The following is a 13,955-nucleotide window of genomic DNA, read 5'->3' as shown; positions in this document are numbered from 1 at the left end:
AACTACAATAAGTCTGATAAGAGGAAGACGGTAGATTCTTATGCAAATGTGGAGAACCAACCATCACAGAAAAAGAGGTTTGAAAGGTTGCTGAAAGAAGAGTTGGACCCTAACAATTATATCGCCATTAGTACAACAGTAGAGGATATCTTAAGGAGAGTGGGAAAAGAACCTTATTTCCAGCATCCGATTCACAAGCTTAGAGAAATAGCAGATAAACCTTTCTGTAATTTCCATAAGGTGAAAAATCATGAAACCAATAAATGTTTACAGTTGCTCAGAGAGGTAGGCAGATTAATGCGAGAGGGGAAGTTTCGTGAGTTCAGAGCAGATGCTCGGCCAGAAGTAACAGCTATGGTGAATGATAAGCCTTTAGGAGTGATCAATATGATATACAAAGGAGTTATCCCATAGAAGAAGATTATAAGGGATAAAATATGAAAGATATCGACAGTAAAGGAAGTGCTAGAAGTGAACATAGAGCCGATACCAGTGAACCCATCATTAGTGGCGGCAAGCATACCTGGAGCTATTATGTTTGTTTCCTATGATTTGTCAAAAGTAATGTTACCTCATGATAATGCATTGTTAATTACATTAAGGATATCTTGCTATGATGTGCAGAAAGTATTGGTGGATTGTAGAAGTTCGGTCAATATTCTGTTTTGGAAAGCATAACAGGTATCGAATTTGATGAGTCGCATCTGAAGGAACTGCAGTTTAATTCGTATGGCTTTAATGGAACTTTAACTAGACCAGCTAGAGAAATAAAATTGCCAGTAAGGGCAGGTCCACAAACAATAATTACTAAGTTTATAGTCATCAAACATCACTCGAATCATAATGCTATATTGGGAAGAAAATGGATACATGCTATGAGAGCGGTTCCCAGTACTTTTTATCAGGTTATCAGATTTCTGACTGTTTTTGGATCACATGAGATACGAGGTGATCAGTCAGAATCTGAAAAATACAATTTTGTTACTGTGAAGGGTATGATGAAAGAGAAGAAGATAGATATTGGGGGCGTCTTGAAAGACACCAAATAACAATTAGCAGAAGATTTATTTCTAAAATCCGATACCATGAAGCATCATCAGGATTTTAGATTTACGTCAGAGATGAAGACAAAGATGGAAGTAGTTCCAAGCAAAATGATGGAGGAGGTACAAAAAGTTAATATCGGTCAGAATGATGAAAGTTGTTTCACTTTTATCGTAATAGAGCTGAGTGCGGGGGTCAGACAAGATTTGGTAGATTTCTTAAGGACAAATAAAGATGTATTCACTTGATCGATGGTAGATCTTCCGGGTATTGACCCTCTTATATGTTCTCATAAGTTGAATATGCGAGAAGGAGCAGTTCCTGTGCATCAGAAGCATAGGAAAGTTCAGCCGATATATGCAAATGCGGTGCAAAATGAGATAAAAAAGATGTTGGAATGTGGAATTATCAAGGAAATTGATAACTTAGAGTGGGTGACAAATATTGTTGTCGTCCCAAAAAAGAATGGCAAGGTTAGGATCTGTGTGGATTTTATTGATGTTAACAAAGAGTGTCTGAAAGATTATTATCCGATGCCCAGGATTGATGAATTGGTCGATATAACAACGGGTTTTGAGTTGCTGTGTTTTTGTGATGGGCATTCAGGATATTTTCAAGTTGTCATGGCAGTGTTAGATCAGTTAAAAACAGCGTTCGTTGTGGAAGGAGGTCTTTACTGTTTTGTTCGAATGCCGTTTGGGCTAAAAAATGTTGGAGCAACGTATCAGCGATTGGTAGAGAAAATGTTTAGACATTTGATTAAACAAAGTGTGGAAGTATATATCGATGATATGCTAATCAAATCGAAAAAGTAGAAGATCATGTTAAAGACCTCGATACAATCTTTCGGATATTCAGACAATTTAATATGAAGCTCAACCCAGAGAAATGTACTTTCGAGGTCAGTTCAGGGAAATTTCTGGAGTATATAGTCACAAAAAGAGGAATAGATATGAATCCAGACCAAATTCGAGCTATTCAGCAGATGCCTTCTCCGAGTACTAGGAAGCAGATACATAAGCTAACAGAAAGAATTGCGGCTTTAAATAGGTTCATATCAAGAACTTCTAACCGATGCAAGCCTTTATTCAAATTGTTGAAGATGAATACAAAGTTCATATGGGAGGAAGAGTGTGAAGAGGTTTTCTCAGATTTAAAGAAGTATCTCCAAGAAGTGCCAACTTTGATAAAGCCAGAGTAAGGTGATACTTTATTTTTATATTTAGCAGTATCGGATTTTGCTATTAGCTCAGTATTAGTAAAAGTGGAAAATGGAAATTTGAGCGAATTCGTTTATTTTCAATCTAAAACCATCTTTGGAGAATTTTGAAACTTCGATATTCGATGTTGGAAAAATATGCATTAGCTCTTCTTTATTCCACTCAAAGGTTGAAGCCTTATTTTCAAACCCATTCAGTCATTGTTATGACAAATCTTCTATTAAAACATACTTTAGCCAAAACAGCCAAGTCAGGGAGAATGGCGAAGTGGTCAGTTCTTATAGATGAATTTTGAATTGAGTGTCAGAATAGGGTTTCAGAAAAAAGCCAAGTATTAGCGAATTTTCTAGCAGATTTTCCCACTGAAGATAAAAATTGGGATATTGAAGAAGATAGTAGTTTACAGTTGAAAGAACCCGATGATGTGATGGATGAGGATGATCCATGGGCTGGTACAAATGGGTGAAGACTTTTTGTCGATGGGTTATCAGGTCAAAAGGGATGTGGTATCAGAGCAGTTCTGATAATACCAGACAATCAGAGATTGGAATCAGCAGTTACCTTAGGATTCCACACGTCTAATAACGAAGCAAAATATAAGGCATTGATTACAGGATTGGAAATGGCCACATCGTTAAATGTCAAGGAATTATCTGTATTCAGTGATTCTCAGCTAGTGGTAAGCCAAATCAATGGGGGGGGGGGGGGTATTTAGCTAAATGCGATAATATGATTGATTATTTGAACTTCGTTAGAAAGAAGCTTAAGAATTTCAGCATAATCAAATTTCAGCACCTCGATCGAGGAGAAAACCGACATGCAGATGCTTTGGCATATGTCGCTGCTATGTTAGAAAATACAGAAGGACGTATATTGCAAGTGGGTGTCCAGTAGAATTCAAGTATCGATATAAAGCACCCTGAGATTATAGAGATAGATACGCTAGGGGCGTCATGGTTAAGCAGTTATATTTTATTTTTGTCCAAAGGTGAGTTACCCAAGGATAAAAATGAGGCTAGAAGAGTAAAATCTGGAGCTGAAAGATATCTGCTAATAGAGGATGACTTATATTGGAAAAATCCTGAGGGACCGCATTTGAAATGTATATCGGCGGCCGATGCTAATTAAATTATTGCAGAGATACATGAAGGAGAGTGCGGAAATCATTCAGCAGGAAGATCCTTGGCTAACAAGATAACAAGGCAAGGATATTTCTGGCCACAAATGCGAAGGAATTTCCTTCGATATGCAAAGAGGTGCATTAAGTGTCAGAAACATGGTCATGCAATTCATGTTCCAGCAGAGGAATTGCATTACATGAATTGCATTGTGTGTCAAACCCATGGCTGTTTGCTTTATGGGGGGTGGACATTATTGGACCTTTAATACCTGGGAGAGACAAGAAAAGATTCATGCTTCCTGTGACTGATTACTTTACTAAATAGGTATAGGTTATAGCTTTACAGTATATCAAAGAACAAGATATTATCGGATTTTTGTTTGAGAGAGTGGTATGTCGATATGGTTTACCATATGCTATCATATTAGATAATGGTCCTCAGTTCATTGGAAGCAAGGTACAAGATTTCCTAGAATCATATAAGATCAAACATTTCACATCGGCACCTTATTATGCTCAGGGGAATGGGCAAGCTGAGGCGACAAATAAAACTATTATGGATAATATCAAAAAGAAGTTAGAGGACAAGAAAGGCTTATGGGTTAATGAGCTAAACAGTGTGTTATGGACATATTAAACAACTTAGAGAGTTGCTACAGGAGAGTCGCTATTTACTCTGGCCTATGGGATAAAAGGAGTAACTCCAGTTGAGATGGTAGTATCTACATCTAGAACATTGCTTGTGGAAAAAGGGTTGAATGAACAAGGGATGCATGCAGATATTTTAAACTTAGAGGAAAAATGGGAGCAAGCAAGAATTCAGCTTGATTGTTACCACAGACAGCTAAGGAAAGCATTCAATAAGAAAGTCAGAGGAAGAAGTTTCCAAGAAGGCGACTTAGGACTGAAAGAAGTTACTCAAGCGACAAAATAGAAAGGAGCTAGAAAATTATCAGCAAATTGGGAGGGGCCCTATATTGTACACAAGGTGGGAATAAATGGAGCATATTATTTGAAGAATGTTGATGGCGATTTACTTCCAAAACCTCAAAATGTCAATAATCTGAAGGTATTTTATCAATAATGTATTTTTCAACTTTATTAAAGGAATGAGCTATGTAGCAAGAATATTCATGATAATAAAAGTTTTGGATTCATAATACAATGATGTTATAATTTTGTGTATGAAAGTCTTGTTATCGACAGAAATGTTGGTATCAGGCATATTGTCAAAAAGTCTTGGTATCAGAAACAATGACAGATACCAGACACATAAAGTTTTGTTATCGGCAGAAATATTGGTATCAAGCATATTGTCAAAAAGTTATGGTATCAGAAACAATGGCAGATAACAGGCACATAAAGTCCTGTTATCGGCAGAAATGTTGGTATCAGACATATTGTCAAAAAGTCTTGGTATTAGAAACAATGGCAGATACCAGGCACATAAAGTCCTATTATCGGCAGAAATGTTGGTACCAGACATATTATCAAAAAGTCCTGGTATCAATAGACGTATTGATATTAGGCATATCGCCAAAAGCCATGTTAACGACAGACATGTTGTTATCAGGCACATAAAGTCCTGGTATCAGCAGAAATGTTGGTATTAGGCATATTGTTAAAAGTCCTGGTATAAAAAAAAACAATGGCTGATACCAGGCACATAAAGTCATGATATCAACAGAAATGTTGGTATTAGGCATATTGTCAAAAGTTCTGGTATAAAAAATAATGGCCGATACCAGACACATAAAGTCCTGATATCAGCAGAAATGTTGGTATTAGGCATATTGTCAAAAGTCATGGTATCAAAAATAATGGCCGATACCAGGCACATAAAGTCCTGATATCAGCATAAATGTTGGTATTAGGCATATTGTCAAAAGTCCTGGTATAAAAAACAATGGCTGATACCAAGCGTATAAAGTCCTGATATCAACAGAAATATTGGTATTAGACATATTGTCAAAAGTTGCCAGCAAGGAGGAGGCATCAGATATCATATTAATAATAAAGGTGCGTTGGTTAAAATTTTATTTTAGCAATAGTTGCTATGATTGTACTTATTGGAATATTTTCATACTTAAAAGTGCATCGCAAATACTCTCTTTTTTGTGGAGGGTATCAAAAATTTTATTTTTCTGGTGATATAAGTCTTAGTATCGCCAATACTCTCTTTTTTGTGGAGGGTATTGAAAATTTTATTTTTCTAGTGATACAAGTCTTAGTATCGCTGATACTTTCTTTTTGTTGGAGGGTATAAAAAATTTCATTTTTCTGATGATACAAGTCTTAGTATCGCCGATACTCTCTTTTTTGTGGAAGGTATCGAAAATTTCATTTTTCTGGTGATATAAGTCTTAGTATCGCCGATACTCTCTTTTTTGTGGAGGGTATCGAAAATTTCATTTTTCTGGTGATATAAGTCTTAGTATCGCCGATACTCTCTTTTTTGTGGAGGGTATTGAAAATTTTATTTTTCTAGTGATACAAGTCTTAATATCGCCGATACTTTCTTTTTTGTGGAGGGTATCAAAAATTTCATTTTTCTGATGATACAAGTCTTAGTATCGCCGATACTCTCTTTTTTGTGGAGGGTATCGAAAATTTCATTTTTCTGGTGATACAAGTCTTAGTATCGCCGATACTCTCTTTTTTTGTGGAAGGTATCGAAAATTTCTTTTTTCTGGTGATACAGTATCGCCGATACTCTCTTTTTTGTGGAGGGTATCGAAAATTTCATTTTTCTGGTGATACAAGTCTTAGTATCGCCGATACTCTCTTATTTTGTGGAGGGTATCGAAAATTTCATTTTTATGGTGATACAAGTCTTAGTATCCCCGATACTCTCTTTTTTGTGGAGGGTATCGAAAATTTTATTTTTCTGGTGATACAAGTCTTACTATCACCGATACTCTCTTTTTGTGGAGGGTATCGAAAATTTCATTTTTCTGGTGATATAAGTTTTAGTATCGCCGATACTCTCTTTTTTGTGGAGGGTATTGAAAATTTCATTTTTCTGGTTATATAAATATAAATGATTATTTTTCTAAGTGTGTTAAATGAAGTATAGATGATACTCTCTTTTGAGATGAGGGTTGCGAAAACTTTGGATTTTCTGGCTACAGTATGTATCCATGTATGGTACATTGCAAAAATGTTTCAAATTCAAATTCCATAGGCATTAAAGGATATTACAAGCAAAAATAGTACAAAAATGGTTGAGTAGAGAGAATGTTCGTAAGGATAAAAGAAAATAGTAGCAATGTTGCAGAGTATTACACAGATGTTATAAAAATCAAGTAGGAGGGTATTAAGCAGATCATCTATGTCGCTGAATTCAGTAGCAAGATGGGGGGTGGCATCAGCAGCAGGGCAGGTAGTTGTTGTAGTTGCAGCAACAAGAGTAGACATAGTTGTAGTTGGAAGTTCCTCGATAGGAGCATTATCGGCAGGAAGCCCATGTTCTGCAAGAACAGCAAGAGGAACATATGGTCTGAAAGCTTCAAGCCGATCAGCAAGAACGTTCAAAGATGTAATAACATCGTTAAATTCATTATTGGTAGCTTCAGAAGCTTCTTTATACTATGCTTATGTGATAGCAAAGTCTTCAGTGATTTTCTTCAGTTGTTCTGCATGTTCTTTCTTCAGAATTTCCGTATGTGCTGCAATCTTCTGTTGAAGGGTTTGTTCAGTAGTCTTGGCATTCCGTTTCAAGTCGCTTGTTAGTTGGCTGTTCTCTCGTTTTAAGCGAGTTACTTCTTGGCTCAATTTGTCAACTTCCAGCTGTTGACTCTCAACTGTTTTTCTCAAGCAACTAATGTTACGGTCTTGCTGATAGTGAGAGTCAAATTGGGCTAGGGCAGCAACTTTAGCCTAAAAAAGTAACGAAAATGGATAAGCAGATAGAAATGAGAAATAAAATAAAGGATATGTAGTCAAGAAAGGAGGATGAATACCTTTTCCATAGCATCACAGAAGGTTGTTAAGCGTTGTGAAAGAGATACAACGCGCATAGCAGTGAGTTGACCAACAGTGACAATGATCGCTCATCTTGTGCCACTTTGACATTTGGTAAAAGTCTGAGTACCAGCATAGTGTTGCAAATAAAGGGAAGTGGGAATTTGATAAGCAGTCTGAACTAACATTAGATTGGGTCTTTTGATGAAGAAAGGGCTAAGTCCATGCTTCCATTGACTTGTATCTTCAACAGTTTCATGCTCAGATTCTGAGGCAGTGGTTTCAAAAGGATGACAAGGGATCCCTTCTACAACATAAGACAAATCCCAAGAAGTTTGGGGTCGATAGCGCCTCGAAGAAGTAGAGGCGAGATTATGACTACGAAGTCTATCGTCAAAAGGGGTTCCTTCACTACTAATGCTATCATCAGAGAAGGTATCTTCACTGGCCATTGGGAGGACTATAAACAAAGATGCGAGGACAAAGATATTTTTAGTACAGTCAATTTAATATATATATAATATTATCAGTAATACAATTATCAGGTTATTGGAAATCGCGATATAAATAGTGTTATATCGGAAAGTTCGATAAACGGATATAAATAATGGATATATTTGATAGGCAAAACAGTACGATGAAGAATATCTAAGTCAAAAATCTTAAAAGGGTAAAGATATAAAATTTTAAACAATATAAAACATGCTATAGTGTTGTTTACAGTAGTGTAAATATGAACATACCCAAGCTTACGACATTCAAATTTTAACAATCTCTAAAAAACCCTAGTGATAATTATAAAAGTGTGATTTATACTGTTGTGAGTCATAGCAAGATATGGTATAACAAAACTAACAAAATGCAGGAGGTTACAAACGTACCTATAAGAGTTGGATTTCTTTTTAAGAATTTGAAGGCAAGAATGCAACAAAGAAAATCACTTTATGGAGAAGATGTAGCGTGTGGGAGAAGCTTGAAGTTGTTGGAAAGCTAACCGGTTGGTTTTAAATTTTTGTCTTATAATATGGACTGGGCTGATATTTGGGCCCAAATTGATATAACCGCTTCTCGAAAAATTGATATGTTTGAGTGAAATTTCAAATTTTCGAGAGGGGGCGATGTAGTGGGCAAATATCGTGCCTAGAGATATTATAACTGATATTTCAAAACTTGAAATATTGACATAAGAGTCAATGTTTCGGTATATTTCGTAGTTATGTTCAAACATTTGCAGGTATTGAGCGGGAAAGAGGAGGAAAAAGACAAGGGACACGTGTCAGAGGTTGGATGTGTCAAAGCTAAATTAGGATACTATATAAAGACTAGAAGAGCAAGAGAAGATTCATTAGTTGATAATCAGAAAAAACCATTACAAAGAGGAGAGAGAGATATTGTAAACTGTTATCGCAAATCAATAAAACATAGATTCAATTTATCTTCTCCCTTTATGCTGTTCATTCATTTATTCTATTCATTCATTTATTCTGTTCATTAAGATTGTGTGATCTTAGAACATTCAAAAGGTGTTCTTAGACATCACATTGTGCTAAAACTAGATATGGGAAGACAGTTGCATTCTGTTTCCCAATCATTAGTGGAATAATGATTGGTCAATGACTAGGAGCACCCTCATTGCTTCGATTTGAGAGTTTGGTGGAGATACATACATTTCTGTATACCCCTGAAGGGTATTTTAAGCAATAGAGCAAATATAGATGATTTCTGGATGAGGCCGGGACGGAGTGTGAGGTCTTTTATGATGATTCAAAATTTAGAGGGTAAATACAAATGTATAAATGTATGAGGTTTTAACTAATTAACTCTTTATTTGATAAATAGAGAATAAAAAATAAATTACCTAACTCTTATATTATATGCGACAATATTAACTGTACAGCCCCACAGCTATTGTATAATAATTAAAACCAATAATGGAGCTGTATCCATCATTAAGATCGAATAGAACGCCAATGCATGTGCTTACTCAGTTTTTTTTTGGTAATTCATGTGCTTACTCAGTTACTCTGCTCCTTCCGAACCAATTGCTCTCATGAGTGAAGTGTGAATTTACACTTTGATGAAGTATTCACAATATTTAATTGCCATTGTTGAAGGTGTGCATGTTACGTACATAAATAATGTCCATTATCATAAAATAGCTCATACTTTAGTACTCACGAGTCACGACACACATGGTCTCGTATAAAAATACTCTCCCTGGGATAATGCAACATTGTGGGAAATAAACTTATAGTAAGTACAAGTACAATTGACCCTACAGTTACCAAATGCAAAACTGGTTTACGGCTGAGATGCCATCTGGCTCGGGAATGGAGACAGATTACCTTTATCTGAGATCTCTCTTGAGTCTTGACTCTTCACCATTTCACATATTTTATATATTAAATTAAATTATATACATTTTTAGGCTCTTACGCTTGAAAACAGCATTTAAAATAAGCAGCACGTGGAACACAATATAAAATTATAAATGTCAAGTCTATTTAACATTTTAACCCCTTCAAACCTTTCTACTACTCTTCAAAGTTGAAAGTTGAAACCAAGAAAGGAAAAAAGAGAAGCCCCAGAGAAACCATGTTGATCCGCAGCATCACATCCCTTCTTCTCTTTCTCTCCGTTCTCCCTCTATCTTTCTCCCAACACCAGAACTTCATCATCCATGTCTCAAAATCCCACAAGCCTTCCATCTTCACAACTCATCACCACTGGTACACTTCAACACTCACCTCTCTTCCACCACCTCATAACACCAAAAAACATCTTTACACATACCAACACACTTTTCATGGCTTTTCAGCTCATTTAACTGAAACCCAAGCTTCATTTCTTCGAAACATTCCCGGTATATTGAAAGTTACACCGGAACGTATCGGACATCTTCTTACAACACGTACACCTTCTTTTTTGGGCCTTAATCAGTCACATGGGCTTTGGCCGAACTCAAATTACGCAGATGATGTTATCATTGGGCTACTGGATACGGGTATTTGGCCCGAAAGAGAGAGTTTCAATGATGTCGGGTTTTCAGCCATACCCGAAAAGTGGAAAGGTGGGTGTGTATCGGGTCAGAACTTTACGGTTTCGGCTTGTAATAAGAAGCTCATCGGTGCGAATTTTTTTGTTCAAGGGTATGAAGCGGGAATAGGAGTAGTTAATAGGACAACTGAATCGAGATCGCCTCGAGATACAGATGGACATGGGACCCACACTGCATCAACGGCAGCTGGGTCAGTTGTTAGGAATGCTAGTTTTTATGACCTGGCTAGGGGTGAAGCTAGGGGTATGGCTAGTAAAGCTAGAATATCGGTTTATAAGATTTGCTGGCGTAATGGGTGTGCTGAAACTGATATTTTAGCTGCATTAGATTCAGCCGTTGATGATGGTGTAGATGTGATCTCGATATCTGTTGGTATCCAAGCGGGTCTTGATTACGATGATGATCCGTTTGCAATCGGGGCATTTGGGGCAATGCAAAAAGGAATACTAGTATCTTGTGCTGCTGGAAATGATGGGCCTAAACGATCAAGTCTAGAAAATACTGCACCGTGGATCTTGACCGTTGGGGCTTCATCGATCGATAGGGATTTTCAGGCTGATGTGATTCTTGGTGATGGTAGTGTGTATAGTGGAATTTCTCTTTACGCTGGGGCCCCACTTGGATCTTCTTATTTACAACTTGTGTATGCAGGGAATCATGGTCATAGGTTGTGTGTACCAAATGCTCTCAGAAGTACTGTGAGGGGTAAGATTGTCTTTTGCGATGGTGGAGTGAATAGTAATGTTCAAAAGGGCAGTGCAGTGAGGCTTGCTGGAGGGTTGGGCATGATACTTGGTAGTACCTTCAATACTGGTCCAGGTGGTCCAGCTGATGTACATGTTCTTCCATCTACTATGGTTGATCCAAGGGCTGCAACTACGATTCGCAGGTATGCCAATCAAACGTCCGCAAATGCCACAATTATCTTTAGAGGAACGATAAATGGTGGAATTTTGGCACCTCAGGTTGCTCATTTTTCTAGTCGAGGTCCTAACGATGTCACTCCAGAGATTCTAAAACCAGACTTAATCGCTCCTGGTGTCAACATTTTAGCAAGTTGGACCGGAGCGAATAGTCCATCAGATTTGGCTGCTGACTCGAGACGAGTTGAGTTCAATTTTGACTCTGGGACATCTATGGCATGCCCACATGTGAGCGGATTGGCTGCATTGCTTCGTAAGGCACACCCTTCATGGAGCCCTGCAGCAATAAAATCTGCTCTTATGACAACTGCCTACAATGCAGACAACACAGGGAACGGTATTAGAGATTTCGCTACTGGAAATCAATCTACTCCTTTCGATCATGGCTCTGGACATGTGGACCCTAATAAAGCACTTCACCCAGGTCTAGTTTATGATCTTGGTGTTAATGATTATATTGGGTTTCTCTGCTCAATTGGATATGATGCAAGCAGAATAGCAGTCATAGTTCAGGATCAAACTGCTGATTGTTCTGCGGTGGCATTAACTAGTCCTGGTGACTTGAATTATCCATCCTTTTCTGTTGTCTTCAAGCCTTCTAGCACCATAGTCACACATACAAGAGTGGTAAAAAATGTGGGGCAATCACCAAATGTTGTTTATGACGTGAAGGTGTCTAGTCCCTCGTTCATTGAGGCCACTGCTTCGCCGAGTAGACTTGAGTTTAACCCACAAAACCAGAGCTTGTCGTACGAGGTTACATTCTCTGCATTGGGTGATGATATAGAAGATAGATTGCCCCAATTTGGTTGGATTGAATGGAGTGATGGGTTCCATAATGTACGAAGTCCAATTGCTTTTTCTTTTGGCGAGGATTCTGTAACATCTATGTGAATTTGATCAACACATTCAAGCCAAAATCCCTAGTGCAATTCCTTTCAAGTTGTCCTCCAGGGATAATGGATCTTGGATTCAAATCATGAGTTTCGTTGAGCAATAAAATGTAATTGTAAGCTATGTTTGTGTTGTGTACCTGAAGAGTTCTTGTAGATTACTTTATGATGATATAACCAGCATAAATAAAAGGTCAAGGATCAAGATTGCCACTGCCTAACTGCCCACTGAGATATCCCACGTGTTGAGATTTTGTCATAATCTGTGACCTCTCACTTATTGACTTTAGACTTTTTATTTATTTATTTTTGTTTTTATTTTATTAATTATTTTGTTGATAAGCGATTTTTTCATTAGGTTCGTACATACAAAATGTGAACTTCACTGCTAAGCCACTGTGCCAAGTTATGGCCAAATCATTGAAACTGACATTCATTAGGCAGCTCTAAGGGTAAAATTGTTCTATGTGATGGTGAATTTAATAGCAATGTTCAGAAGGGCATTGCAGTACGGCAAGGTAGAGGCCGAGGGGCAGGCATGATAATTGCTAGTATGTAATATTAGAACTGAGCCTGGTGATCCGGCCGATGCTCATGTTCTTCCTACCACTATGGTTGATCCAACTGCGGGAAACAAGATCCGCATTTACGCCAATCAAACGTCTGCAGACGCCACAATTATCGTTGAAAGAATGGTTAATGGTGGAAATCCTTTAAATCCTGCTCCACAAGTTGGCCAATTTTCAAGTAGAGGTCCCAACTAACAGTGTTACTCCAGAGATTCAAAAACCAGATTTGGTCGTTCTTGGCGTGATGGTGTCAACATTTTAGCCGGTTGGACAGGAGCAAATAGTGCATTTGGGATAATAAGTGATTCAAAGCGAGCTGAGCTGAGTTCAACCACGAAGCTGGGACATCTATGGCAGTAATGATAGACCGACCCACTTATTTGACCTACTGATGTGTCAAAAATCATAATTATTGATTTACATAGAAATACATGTCCATATATATTACAATGCAAACCAATGTTATCCAAATAGCGAGTTGTAATAGTAAATATAAAAAATAGGTCCGTGTAGCACTACTCCATCTATGGCTTGCCCACATGTGAGCGAGTTAGCAGCATTACTCCGCAATATATACCACCCAATACGGAACCATGCAGCAATAAAATCCGCTCTCATGACAACGGCCTTTGGATCATGGCGTCCCGACATGTGGATTCCAATATAGCCCTTGACTGGGTCTAGTCTATGATCTTGATGTCGATGAATATATTGAGTTCGTCGATCTGATGTCTGCTTAATCAGATATGAAAAAGGTCAGATGGAAGTCATAGTGCCGGATAAAACTATTGATTGCATCATAATAGGATTAGCTACTCCTGGTGCTTGAATTATCCAACAGCAACAACTTCAAGGTGTCCATCCCCTCGTTCATTGAGACCACATTTTCGCTTAGTACTTCTGTTTAGTTCCGAAAATCAGAGCTTCGCACATTCTGGGCTTTATGGGACAATTTGAATGGATCGCTCCAATTTGGTCCGATTGAATGCAATGATGGGTTCCGTAAGGATCGCAACCAATTGATTTTTTAATTGGAGCAAGGGTTCTGTATCATCTATATACCGGTGTTCTGAGTAATTCCAATTGTTATAGGAGGCAGTAAGAATAAGGCTAAGTCCAATGGTGCGGAAAAACACTAAATTTCGCGTAAAATGTGATCCAATGG

General features: G+C 37.7%; 1 pseudogene across 1 annotated transcript; it reads left to right on the top strand.

Annotated features, from left to right (window-relative positions):
- The first annotated feature begins 9,876 nt into the window (after positions 1-9,876).
- Positions 9,877-12,442, top strand: LOC147518733 (subtilisin-like protease SBT1.4 pseudogene; annotated as a pseudogene). The gene has a single exon (XR_015211872.1). The product of XR_015211872.1 is annotated as a subtilisin-like protease SBT1.4 pseudogene (transcript).
- Positions 12,443-13,955: the final 1,513 nt, after the last annotated feature.

Source organism: Coptis chinensis, chromosome 2, assembly GCF_015680905.1.
Source record: "Coptis chinensis isolate HL-2020 chromosome 2, ASM1568090v1, whole genome shotgun sequence".
NCBI classification, from domain to species: Eukaryota; Viridiplantae; Streptophyta; class Magnoliopsida; order Ranunculales; family Ranunculaceae; genus Coptis; species Coptis chinensis.
Note: the sequence above shows the minus strand (reverse complement) of the source record. Positions and strands in the feature narration are given on the sequence as shown.